The 13,279-nt window shown below is 40.3% G+C and overlaps 1 long non-coding RNA gene across 4 annotated transcripts; it reads right to left on the minus strand.

Moving 5' to 3' along the window:
- Positions 1 to 7,747: 7,747 nt before the first annotated feature.
- On the minus strand, positions 7,748 to 12,623 carry LOC148394764 (uncharacterized). Of its 4 annotated transcripts, XR_015859645.1 has the most exons (5): positions 11,920 to 12,400; positions 10,594 to 10,718; positions 10,428 to 10,497; positions 9,631 to 10,136; positions 7,748 to 8,905 (listed from the first exon to the last, which is right to left on the minus strand). It is a non-coding gene; the product is annotated as an uncharacterized LOC148394764 (long non-coding RNA). The 4 variants fall into 4 exon arrangements; XR_015859646.1 differs by having other exon boundaries at positions 7,748 to 10,136; positions 11,950 to 12,623; XR_015859643.1 differs by having other exon boundaries at positions 7,748 to 10,136; positions 11,920 to 12,422.
- Between the last annotated feature and the right edge of the window lie 656 nt (positions 12,624 to 13,279).

Below are 13,279 nucleotides of genomic sequence, written 5' to 3' on the forward strand. Positions count from 1 at the left end.
CAAGTAAGTCCTTTTTGACACCTGCAGGTGGAGAGTTCACTCGTTCAAGGAATGAAGTCTGAAACCCTCGTTCCTGCGAGGGGATATTTATTAAGAGAAACAGAGTGGGGGTTGAGAGTGGGGGTCAGAGTAGACAAATGGCCGAAGCCCCTGGCTGATCAAAGCACAGCAGGGGGTCCTTCACGATGTTGTGTGAACAAAACAACTTCGATTGCTTCCTCTGCAGCTAGTCAATCAGTTCAAAAGATCTTAGCACTTTGTCCTCCTACTTTTGTTAAGACAGGACAAGCGAGTTTAATTATTACAGGTTACATTCCAACATAATCATAGGATCAAACTAACCTGAAAACCCTAACACTGTCTCCCATGTAGTTCTTGCAAAAATAAGTTAGAGTGAGCACCACTCTAACATTTTTGGTGCCGTGACCCGGATTCTCTCATACCCGCCATCTGGCCGACGGAGGACGACGTGCTGCATTGGAAGAAAATTCTTCGCTGGGCCAGCATCTTAGGCAGGGGTGGGCAGTTAATTTTTACAAGGGGCCACATGAAAAACCTGAGTTGTGTCAGAGGGCCACACCTACGATAACTTAAACTTGCTCAATTTTCTTCCATTGTAAAATGCACTAAATTATTTATTTTGAATACCGTAATTGCCGGAATATAAACCGCACCGGATTATAAAACGCACCAGCTAAAATTCAGGGGTATTTCAGTTTTTTTCTTACATAAGCCGCACCGGACTATAAGCCGCACGTGCACACGAGTTTTTTACAAAGAAAGACAGTACATAGAAAGCCTTTTTAATGTTTTAATAACATACTTGAACATGTCTTTCTAAACATTGCCTGTGACGCAGCAGTAGTACCGCAGCAACGCGGAAGTGTGCACGCGAGTTATTAGCAAAGAAAGACTGGACACAAAGTTTTTTTTTGAAGCTTTAATAACATACCTTAACATTTCTTTCCAAACACTGCCTGTGACGCGGCAGTAATACCGCAGCAACACGGAAATAACGCAGCAAAGTCACTGAGACGCGGCGGTAACACAGCAGCAACACAGCAGCAACACGGGAGCACAGCACTAACAGGGCTGGTTAAAAAAAACATACCAGTAAAAGTAAAAAAGAGCCGTCTTCATCTTCCTCCTGTGCACTGAAACCATCGAAGTCTTCCTCCTTAGTGTCCGATTGGAATAGCGTTAGATATCCTTCGCCTCAGACTTTCTCAGTCTCTCTTTCGTCGTCGGTTTTATGCATTTCTTCGAGTGTAAAGAGGTTCTGTTCATTCTAATCTTATTCATGCACGAAGCGCTAAATTATATTAAACTAGCGAGCGACACGTATAGGTTAAAAGCGGCATCATATGCATTTCTTTTATCCCCCATAATGGCGGTTTGTGTATAAAAGCTTCCTGTCTTTGTGTGAATGCGGGTGTGTGCGTGATGCGCGAGACGATCACGTCTTCTTCGGCGCATTATCTCTTCTTCGTCTGTCTCGCTCTTGCTTCCTGCTAGAGCGCCCCCTGGAGACCGGAGGCCGTAAAAATCCGTAAGTACGCTCCAGAGTAGACACAAGATAATGTCATCAACATCGACTGCCTTTGGCTTAAAAGCGGCATCATATGCATTTCTTTTGTCCCCCATGATGACGGTTTGTGTATAAAGGCTTCCTTTCAGTAATGTCCATCTTGATCGCGTGATGCGCGAAATGTAAACACAAACTAGCACGTCTTCTTCGGCGCATTATCTCTTCTTTGCCTGTCTCGCTCTTGCTTCCTGCTAGAGCGCCCCCTGGAGGCCGGAGGCTGTAAAAATCCATAAGTACGCCACGCCGCCGTTTAAGGTTCAAAGTAACCTTCTGAATAAAATGCATTAAAAGTTCACATTCATTACAACTTGTTTTTGGTGAGCAAAATGTCAGAAGAATTTAATTTAAATGCTGATTGATTGGGTTTTAATACAATGCAGATGGTCCAAACAGCGCCACTGCTTTGTGTAATCTCTGAGTGATATGGCAGAGTAAGAGAAAGGGTTTAGAGCACAGGTGTCAAACTCAAGGCCCGGGGGCCAGATACGGCCCGCCACATCATTCTATGGGGCCTGCGAAGACAAATTGTGCATCAAATTCGTGTGTCATTACTAGAATTGCAAATTGTCTTTACTTTTAATAATAGCTTTTTTTTTAAATATTTGACCAGTTTTTACCCGTCTGATTTGAAAACGAGTTATTTGTCAGTTTGTTTTGTAGCTTTTACTGTATATAATAGTGTTAAGAGTAAAAGTGATCAAGTCATCACAAAAATCACAAAAAAAATATATAAGGCGCACCTGACTATAACCCGCAGGGTCCAAAATTTTGGAAAAAACTCGCGGCTTATAGTCCGGAAATTACGGTAGTTGGTACTGGTAATTGTTTGTTTGTTTATTTCGAACATTTAAAGAAATACAAGAAAAGAAAGTAAAAAATACTGAAAATAATAACTCCATAGTACAATAGAGAAGAAAGAAAAGAAAAAAAAAACATTGCGTTATAAATTTTCACTTTATCATAAAAATCTTATTTGTTCAAAAGGGAGTAGAAGGAAGCCTAGGTTTATCTAGCTCTACCCCTTGTAACCACGTTTGCTTGATTCCGTCAAGATTTGTCCATTTTCAGTTATGTTAAAGATATACATACACATATACACACATACACGTACATATACATACATATACATATATATATATATATATATATATATATATATATATATATATACATACATATATACATGCATGTACAAATACATACATACACACATACATACATATACACATACATACTACACACATATATACATATACACACACATATACACACACATACATACATACATATAGATATTATACATACACACACTTATACATACATACACCTCCTTTAGATAAATACACCTTCCGACCTGAAGATGGGGGTTGTTGTTTCATCTGCTGTAGTGCCATATGTACTGACCACCATTAACCCAAGATTTTGCCAATAAAGAACCATCTTTGTTTTCCTCGCTCAACAACGGACATCATTAACAACATGCAACACATCCATGACAAAGTTTTAATGCAAAAACCACTGCTAACAAAAACAAACAGAGACTCGACACATCTGAATGATTCCCAAGACGTTTGGGCAAATATTTGATGGACTGACAAATTGAAGTTTAATTTTAGAAAAGCACTGCATGTGTTTTGTTACATCTGCCGTAAATGTAACAGCATTTCAGAAAAAGAACGTCACACCAACAGTTGGATGTTGTGGTAGTGTAATGGTCTCAGCTGGGCTGATTGACATGCTTTGATTAATGAAACCGTGATTTCTGCGTTTCACCATAAGATCCTAAGGATGAATGCTTGGCCATCATACCGGAGGCACATTTGGGCTTGGCATTACAACAACGATCTAAAACATCTCTGGCTTGTTGCTGAATATATAACGATTCTGCACTGAAGAGGGGGCCAAAATATTGACACAGAGATGTAAAATACTCATTGCCATTTATATAAAAACATAAAATTTTGCTGCTGATGGTGGCACAACTAGTTAATAAGTTTAGGTCGAAATCAGTTTTTGATCTTTTTCTACCTCAATAATATAAATAATTTATAAACTACATTTTGTGATTGCTTGTGTTGTCTGATTAATGTTTAAATTTGTTTGATGATGGGAAACACCACCCACGCCCGATTAAAATTCCACTAGTCGCAACTGATGGCCACCATGCTGATAGCTCATATCATCAGCAGTATAACCGAAGAACAAGGACAAACGTTTCTGCTCCACGTGCAAGCAAATATTTTACTGAAGTGATTGCAACCCAACAGACAAACGATAAAATGACAGAAAAGAATGAGCGATTCCCATCACCCATTGCACCCTCCACTACACTCCTTAATTTGCATTGCATGGTGAAATACATGACGAGTACCATTAACCAAGAAGCCGTGCTGTGTTGTGGTTGTCAGCAAGGGGGGGTGGCTGTCGTACTTTTCGATTTGTGTTTTATGAAAACAGTGGTGGTTCGTAATCAGTGGAACCTGTGGTTTATTTGGGGTGAAATTAGATTTTAAATTGGGATGACTGCATCTTGAGCAATTTGCCAGCTGTATTATGGCCAAGCTGAGAGCATCTGCCCTGCTCGATTTTTGCAGTAAATTTGTTATGGGGAAAATGCAAGCATTTGTTTACATGTAACCAACCACGTACTTTTCTGGTGACAATTGGAAAAGAGAGACAGAGCCCCGCTGTGCAACTCCCACCCCTACCCTGCCGCTGCATTCTTTTCTCAGATTATTTTCTCAATTTAACTCTGAATGGTCCAACAGCAGCGTTCAGGATGCTAAACTTATTATTGGCATTAAATACGTATGATAGGTCTACATGTAAAAAAGATGTCAGCATTGCCACTAAAATAATCTGTAGTAATCTAAGCCCTTTTTGGTCCGGTTCCTGCGCTGACTCCCACCAAGACATAGGTGTGTGTGTGTGTGTGTGTGTGGAGGGGGGGGCTTGGTTGTCGGAGCAGAAAATAGCGGTTTGAATGTAGTTATTTACTGATTCTTCCAAATTAAATTCATAATATTGAAAAAGAGATATAGCAATGCACAGGTATGTATTAATAGATAATATATATACATATATATCTATATATTGAGTGTTTTTATGACTGCTGATATGAGATTTTAATTAAAATAGTTCAAATAAAATAATGAATAAGCCACACTAGAGCAGCGTTCCCCAACCTTTTTTGTGACACGGTTAGGTGCCGGACAAATTTTACGGGGGGACGTCAGTGTCTCCCCAGTCATGAACCTCACCGCATATATATATATATATATATATATATATATATATATATATATATATATATATATATATATATATATATATATATATATATATATATATAATATAATATAATATATACTCTCTCTCTTATTTATATTTTATATATATATATATATATATATATACGTACTATATATATATATATACAAATATATATGTGGGTGAGAGAAGAGAATTCACAGGATAGGGTGAAATGAAAACAGATGGTTCGCTGTGGCGACCCCTGAGGGTAAAATTCGAAAGGAAAAGAAGAAAAATATATATGTACTGTCCCTGGGGCAAAATTAGTGAAGAGTGTCGGATGAGAATCAATTTTGGAACAGCATGTAAAGCCGGTGGTTAAACAGAATGACTGTATTGACAGTATTGCTGATATGCAGATAAATAAAATGTGACTATAAAACCGCAAACCTCCAATCATTGCTCTACAATTTTAGTGAAATTTTAAGCTACTTAATAAGATAAAAAAGTCATTTGAATATTGACATTGACCACTTGCAAAATCCATGTTAGGACTGTTTGTCTGTTGTGAGCCATGTCTTGTCACCGTGGGATAGGGGGGAACGAAATTTCGGTTTCTTTGTGTGTCTTTGGCATGTGGAGAAATTGACAATAAAGCTGACTTTGACTTTGACTTTTTGACTTTTGACATGTGGAACAAATGTAAAAAAAACACAAACCTTCAATTATTTTCTTGCAATTATTGAGAAATGTTAAGATACATACAAAGATAAAAGACATTGAAGTTATTTAAGTTATTAATTTTGAAGATATTTAAAAAAATAATAATAAAAGTTAAAGAAAAAGTCCCAATGATCGTCACACACACCATCTGGGTGTGGTGAAATTTGTCCTCTGCATTTAACCCATCCCCGTGTGATTTTGATCCATCCCCTGGTGGAGCAGTGAGCAGCAGCGGTGCCGCGCTCAGGAGTCATTTGGTGATCTACCCCCCAATTCCAACCCTTAATGCTGAGTGCCAAGCAGGGAGGCAATGGGTCCCATTTTTATAGTCTTTGGTATGACCCGGCTGGGGTTTGAACCCACCACCTTCCAGTCTCAGGGCGGACACTAGGCTACTGAGCTAGGCAATGATTTTCACCAGAAGTGTAAAAAATCTATCATCAAGTCATTTTGTGAGATGTACAACTTGCAATATCTATGTTTGCTCAACTATTTGGAGTCTGAATTGATCAACCCGGCAAAACCAGTGATCATTGTAAACACAGTGCCCAACTTTATCAACTGAGAGACCATCTATTTGGTTGCTACGCCTTCTCACCCATACCAACCCTTACTGAGCAGCAACTTGCAAATGTCAAGGTACTCTGTTCTCAGATGGCATAAACGTCTCTTTTCTGTGATGATTATTTTCCCTTCTTTAAGTCTGCCAGCAAGTCAACCTGGGAGAGTGAAGGCGGTAATAAAAGATAGGCCGATGTGAGACGTGTATGGGTAAAGCAAGTTGTAGCCTCTTATCGTGGAGCTGTCTGAATTTCTCTATCGTTCAACTCGAAGGTTCATTGGGATTCAGGCAGCCTACCTTTAGTTTGGCTTGACACTCACATGGGGATCACTGTAAATTGCTTCTCCTAGTATAAAATTTTCTAAATGTAAAGTAAATTAAACATGTAATCACACAGTAAGCACTGTTGCATTTCTTTGTCAAGCGGTGAAAGGCGTCTGTCTCACTAGCTCATTTTCATTCCTTGTTAACCTTTTATCTTCATCTCCACATTGTTAAATTGCACTACATTTGCTTTCCTGACACTGGAAAAGATGGTGGGTTGAACTGCAGTGATTCCATTTCTCACCTGCTCAAGCAAATTCTTGTGATATCTAAAACATGTAGACTTATTTCAGTCACTGTCAGGTAATTGGAGTTGACAGGGGCAAAACTGTTACAATTTTCTGTACTTCCTCAGGTGGCTGGCATCCTTCAACATCTGCAATGTGTTGCTTTATCAATCTGTTGTAGCGAGCACCCTCTTCTTTGTGATAGCAAGGGGTGGGCAGCATCAAGAAGAGTGATGCCTCCCGCCTGGACAAACCGGTGAGGAAAGCGGGTTCTGCTGTGGGTGCAGAGCTGCCTGATCTGACGTCAGTGGCAGAACAGCGGGTGTTGGCCAGGCTGCCCCACTGTTCAGCACCGGAGTAGCTTTAGTGGACAGATTGTTAACACTATCTTGCTTCACGGAAAGGCTGAGGGGATCATTTCTCCACCATACCGTAACACTTTTTAACTCAACACGGGGTGCGTTCATGGTCACGATCTTGGGTTGACGAATGCATGATGTTTGTTTTTGTTTATTTATATATTGACACTTTCATCTGCTGTTCATTATTTATTTAGTCACGGGTATCTGTTGCATCTACTGCATATCTATTCTCCTTTTATTTTGTTTGTAGCGTTTTTTGGGACAGATGTTTGTATTGTCTATTTATTTATGTATTTATGCATTTATTTAATGTTAATCGATTATTAATTTATACTATTTTACATGTTTATACAATTTACTATATAGCTACTGCATAGCTGTTCTTTAACCTCTCTTGTGTGCCCATGCTTGGATGTGTACACTGCTGGTAATTTCCCTCCGGGATCAATAAAGTATCTATCTATCTATCTATCTATCTATCTATCTATCTATCTATCTATCTATCTATCTATCTATCTATCTATCTATCTATCTATCTATCTATCTATCTATCTATCTATCTATCTATCTATCTATCTATCTATAGGATATAGACGTAAAAAACAAGTATATGCTTGTTTAATACTATAAAATAAAGCAGCAGCAAAAAAATAGGAGAATATACACAAAGACTATTGTCAGGAAAGAGTTAGTTCTTTGGGTACGCATACCTTTTATCAACATAACCTTTATTGAGAGATGAAGGAGCTCTGCACACATACAAACATGTATAAATCTCAGCGACGACCATAATAACCTTAATGTGCAGGGAACACTAGCAACACATAACTAAAATAAATAAAATGGGACCACTTACAGGGGGTAAAGTTGGCAATGTGATACGAGCTACACGTATAGCTCCAGAGTAGACGTGACCGGGAAAGAAAGAAAGAAAGAAAAGGCAACAAGATGTCATCAACGATAGCCCAGTGCCCTCTAGTGACCGGAGGAAACCACTACAGTGCATGAGCAGCTCTAGTTCCTTCGTTAAGAGCCAAATCGACTGCCTTTAACTTAAAAGCGGCATCATATGCATTTCTTTTGTCCCCCATAATGAGGGTTTGTGTATAAAAGCTTTCTTTCTTCAGTAATGTCGTCTTGATCTCGTTCTGTCTCTTCTTTGTGTCAATTATACGGCACTATTTGCCTGGTGGGCGGACATTTGATGAGTCACACATCCCTCCGCCCAGCCAAATGGTGCGGCACAACAGCGGTCCACAGCCTTTTTACGAGTGTATAAACGTATTAGTCATCACAAAAATCACGAAAAATCCATAGATACACCGCACCGGATGATAAACCGCATTGTTCAAAGCTTGTGCAAAAAGTACCGGCTTATTGTCCGGGAATTAGGTATGTGGTTTTCACCTGATTGGGGCAAAAAGATGGGTTTTCTTCATTTTCTGAAATCTTATAGGTCACAAAGTTATCTAATGATATAAATATCTTAATTTTACAGTACACTGTTACAGTTTGTTTATTTTGGGGGAGGGCAGTGAGCTGGGTAATTAATAGTTATTTCAACACAGTTGACATAATCCACCAGAGCAAGAACATTGATTTCAAATTCATTCATCTTGCTCTTCACTATTCGTTGTTTATGATAATATCAATTTCATTTCCATTGCTTTTGACAATTCGTTGTTTATAATAATATCAATTTTATCTCCATTGATTTTGACTTGGCACCACAGTAGAACATAGTTTAGCATGTTGCCATCCAGTACAGAGGTGGGGGGGGGGGATAATTCCAGCTCTGGCCTTTTCTGTGTAGAATTTTCATGTTCTCTCCTTGCCTGTGTGGGTTTTCTCCAGGTACTCCGGTTTCCTACCGCATTTAAAAAAAAAGGTTATTAGGTTAATTGGGCACTGCTGGCAATACAACTCATCTACTGGTTCATTGGAGGAAACAGCAAGGAGCAAGTAGCACGTTCAGAAAACCAATAGGTAATTGCCTGGTAATTAAGCAAGAGAAACTGATATCATCAGGTAACATTCAGCTGGTTATACCACCCAGCGATTGTAATTGCGAATGAAGCAACTATTGAGTTTATAATGCACTAAATGACGCAGACCCCCACTTCCAATAAACACATCCAAAATAAACAATTTTGGTGGTAATTGCACTTCGCCCCACTGCCTGTTAATGGAGTCAAGATTCGGAGGTAAGGGTTAACTGTTTTTCTGAAGCATCCTCCAGCTGGCTCATTTCTTTGGAGATCTCAGCATTCCCTTGGTTATCAGAAAACTTAGAATGAAAATCCAATTTAAAAAAAAAAAACATTTTTCATCAGTCCCTAATTAGTGAATATAATTAGCAGGTGATGTTAATAACCTTTTTTTGAAATCTATTAAAAGACTTGGGAGAAAGTGGTGGAGAGGAGCTGGCCTTTGGGCTGTATGATGGCCTCTGCGGGACAGTTGAGCATGCTGGGGGTATGATCATCAAGAGTGGAGTACCACCACATTAGTGCATTAATGGCTAAGCAGCATTGCTGTTTCGTCGTCCTTTCGTGATAGACGCGATCATCATGTGTGAGGATGCTGGCGCACCTGGCTGCCGCTTCTTGCTGCTCCGACTTCTACCTCGATCTCAAACCGGATAACCCGCCGAAAAACCCAGGTTACAGCTTCAGAAACCACTGCGTGATCTGTGTGTGCTGGCTGGACTTGCCGGTGTCGTGAGGCTCGGTGTGGGAGCCATCAACGCTACCTGGACGCGGGTGGGCGCCTTGGCAGCCCCGCATCGCAGGCGCTACCTGCCCCCAGGGCCGGGCCCGGCGCGCTGCCGTCAGGGGTGCCGCTGTTGCTGCTCGCCGCTGTTGCTGCTCGCCCTTCTTCACCATCTGGCTTTTGGCTGCAGCAAACGCCTCCACTCATCTCCAGGATTTGTCACTTCTCAGCGTCTGTCATGGTTCTCCATTACGCACCGGCCGAGCTTCGCCAGCTCGTTCCCGCGCTTCGCCAGCTCGTTCCCGCGCTTCCTCCTTCCGGCAAGCTGGTCAGCGCACTGCGAGACGTTGCCCTTCTACGCCGACCCCCCTACATCCATCGCGGATCTGAAAAATACACCCAGACAAGTTTCAGTTGAGACTTGACAAATTGTTCGGTCAAGAGACATTATTCATAAATGAAGAAGCATCTATGTGTGTTTAACTGGTCGTTGTAAAGGTGAGATTCGGACGAAGTACAAGATAGGCCTAAGATAATTCGCACGTGTTGTTGGGTTTTTATGAGTGCAGGCTATGCTGATTTTTGTGAGTGGTTGCTATGCTGGATTTGTGGGAGTTTATGCTGAATGCTGGTTGCATGATTGGCTTCTGAAGAAAAAAATGAAAGGGGAGACAGACCTGATAGGTCAATATCGCCCGACGAAAGAAAAAGGAGGTGGAACACAAGTTCCCGGGGAATACTAGATATCTGAAAAAAGCGGGAAAAGCGGTATAAATTTGATCCTCGTACGGCGAGAATAAAGAAAACAGGAAAGCATAAATGTGAAGTTAATGTAGCCCGTACCGAGGATGATGAAACACGGGTAAAAGGGCGTGGGCGGGTGATTAGAATCTGCCGTAAACAAATACAACCAGGGCTCAGTGTTGAACAAAATTCAAATATAAGCCAGGAGCTTTGGGCAGGTGCACCTGTAGGAAAAGAAAAAAAAAAAAGGAAGCAAGAGTCAAATTATCAAAATGACTGACAGAATAAAAAATAACTACCCAAGGAAAGACCAGAAAAGCAAAGATAAAAGATGTTATCAAGAGGGGGAAAAAAGTTAGAAGCAATGAGGAAAGGGCTTTGATTTGTTTGCCACAGGAAGGGGCATTTAGCCCGTGACAGTTACGAACATAGAAAAAGCCAGGGCGTAAATCAGAAAGGTATAGGATGTGTAAAGCAGGACGAAGTAAGTAATGTGGAGAAGAGTAGGGTAGAAAATCTTCAATCCGATGCTCAATTGGCGATAGAGGACAATCACTCAAAAGTAAGACCAGAAACCTCGATTTATGTAAACAATAGACCGAGGATGTGCCTTGCAGACTCAGGAGCGGAAAGATCTGTTATTAGTGAGGCTGGTTATATTCCAAAGTCAAAACGTACAATATCAGTAACGAGAGCCAGCGGTGAGCAAATTGGTAATAGTGAAGACTTGCAAGACATACTCAGACATAGACAAAAGCTTGCGTCGGACACGGAAAAGCAATTTTGGCTGGAAAAAGGGGCCACCTTGGTAAATGATCTCTACAGTGGTTCAGATAACAAACTGGCTACCACGCTCTTTGTTTTCTTGGGCAGCAGCTGTAACACATGGACTTTGCCATGTGCAAACAGGGGGGATGGTTGACCAAGTAAATAAGCAGTTCAATTCATTTGGGTTTACGCGATATGCAAAAAAAGTTTATAGACAATGTTTGATCTGTATAAAAATTAACGCTCAGGGCAATGTAAGTCCTACAAGAGGCTCATTTCCCAAACCAGAACATCCATTCCATACAATACACATGGACTTTATTCAATTATCAAAATCAAAGGGTTATGGATATTGCCTAGTAATTATTGATGCATTTTCAAAATGGGTTGAAATATTTTCCACAGCCAAACCAGACTCTTTAACGGTGTGTAAACACATAATACCAACATTTGGAATCCCGAGAGTTATTAGAAGTGACAGTGGCTTAGTTGGAAGAACAAATAGTACCATTAAAGATAAGCTGATTAAGACAATGAAAGAAACTGGGAGACCATGGCCTGACTGTATTGATATTGTAAAAATGAATATGCATATCCTTCCTGCAGAGTGGAAAAGTCAAACTCCCTTCGAGCTATTATATGGAAGACCATAAATACCTGATTTGACATTGAAATTTAAGGACGCACCAGACTCTGTTAAAGTTAAAGTCCCAATGATCATCATCACACACACATCTGGGTGTGGTGAAATTTGTCCTCTGCATTTAACCCATCCCCATGTGATTTTGATCCATCCCCTGGGGGAGAGGGGAGCAGTGAGCAGCAGCGGTGCCGCGCTCGGGAATCATTTGGTGATCTAACCCCCCAATTCCAACCCTTAATGCTGAGTGCCAAGCAGGGAGGCAATGGGTCCCATTTTTATAGTCTTTGGTATGACCCGGCCGGGGTTTGAACCCACAACCTTCCAGTCTCAGGGCGGACACTCTACTACAAGGCCACTGAGCTGGTGCTGGTGTTTACAACTTTGCGTACTACCGTAATTTCCGGACTATAAGTCACGTTTTTTTTCATAGTTTGGGTGGGGGGGCGACTTATACTCAGGAGCGACTTATATATGTTTTTTTTCACAAATTTTTACTTGATCATTAACACATCACTTAAAAGTATAGTTGACCACTTCCCATGTTATTTTTAGTATAGTTGATCACTTAACATGCTTTTATATCTTTATCTTGAACATATTCAAAACATAAAAAATAGAGAAAACATCAAATAAAGCAATTAACACTTTAAAGCACCATATCCAAGTCCACTGTCTGCTGTATGTACACTTGCTCCATTTTTGCTCCTATTATATTTATTATTATTATTTATTATTATTATTTGTTTATTTATCATTTATTCAACACTCTTATTTATTCATTGTTTGTGCCTTCTTGTTTTTTTTTTTGTGTTGCTTGTATGCATATGTGTACTATCTCACCAAGGGATAGTGGAAACGTAATTTCAATCTCTTCGCGTGTCTTAGTATATAAAAAAAAAATCAACGATAAAGCAGACTTTGACTTTGATAAAACAACCAAAAAAATATATATTTTGTCAGACGAAACTGGATGAGGGCGCTCTAAATTTTACCGTTGGCCGTGACTCATCAACTGGGTGGGCTTAAGAAAAATGGCACCAAAAAGAAACTCATATTTTGCAGGTTACAAACTTCAAGTTGTAAAATATGCAGCTGAAAACAGTAATCGAGCAGCAGAAAGAAAGTTTGGAGAACCGTGATGTACAATGGATTACTATTTCAAGTGACGTCAGTAGCGCGGCGCGGCGGTTGTTTACATACAAACGTGCCCACACAAGGACTACCGGCATCATTAGCGGTGATCATTTCTAAGTGACACGGAGGACAAAGAGTTTGAAGGAATTAAGGATTTGGAGTGACATAGAAGGTTTGAAAAACTATTATGGCTTTTACGCACGCCCGGTCTCCGCTTAGTCGGGGGCCGGCGCTCGGCCG

This window comes from Syngnathus floridae, chromosome 7 (assembly GCF_059516105.1).
Source record: "Syngnathus floridae isolate MCC-2025c chromosome 7, RoL_Sflo_1.0, whole genome shotgun sequence".
Classification (NCBI taxonomy): Eukaryota; Metazoa; Chordata; class Actinopteri; order Syngnathiformes; family Syngnathidae; genus Syngnathus; species Syngnathus floridae.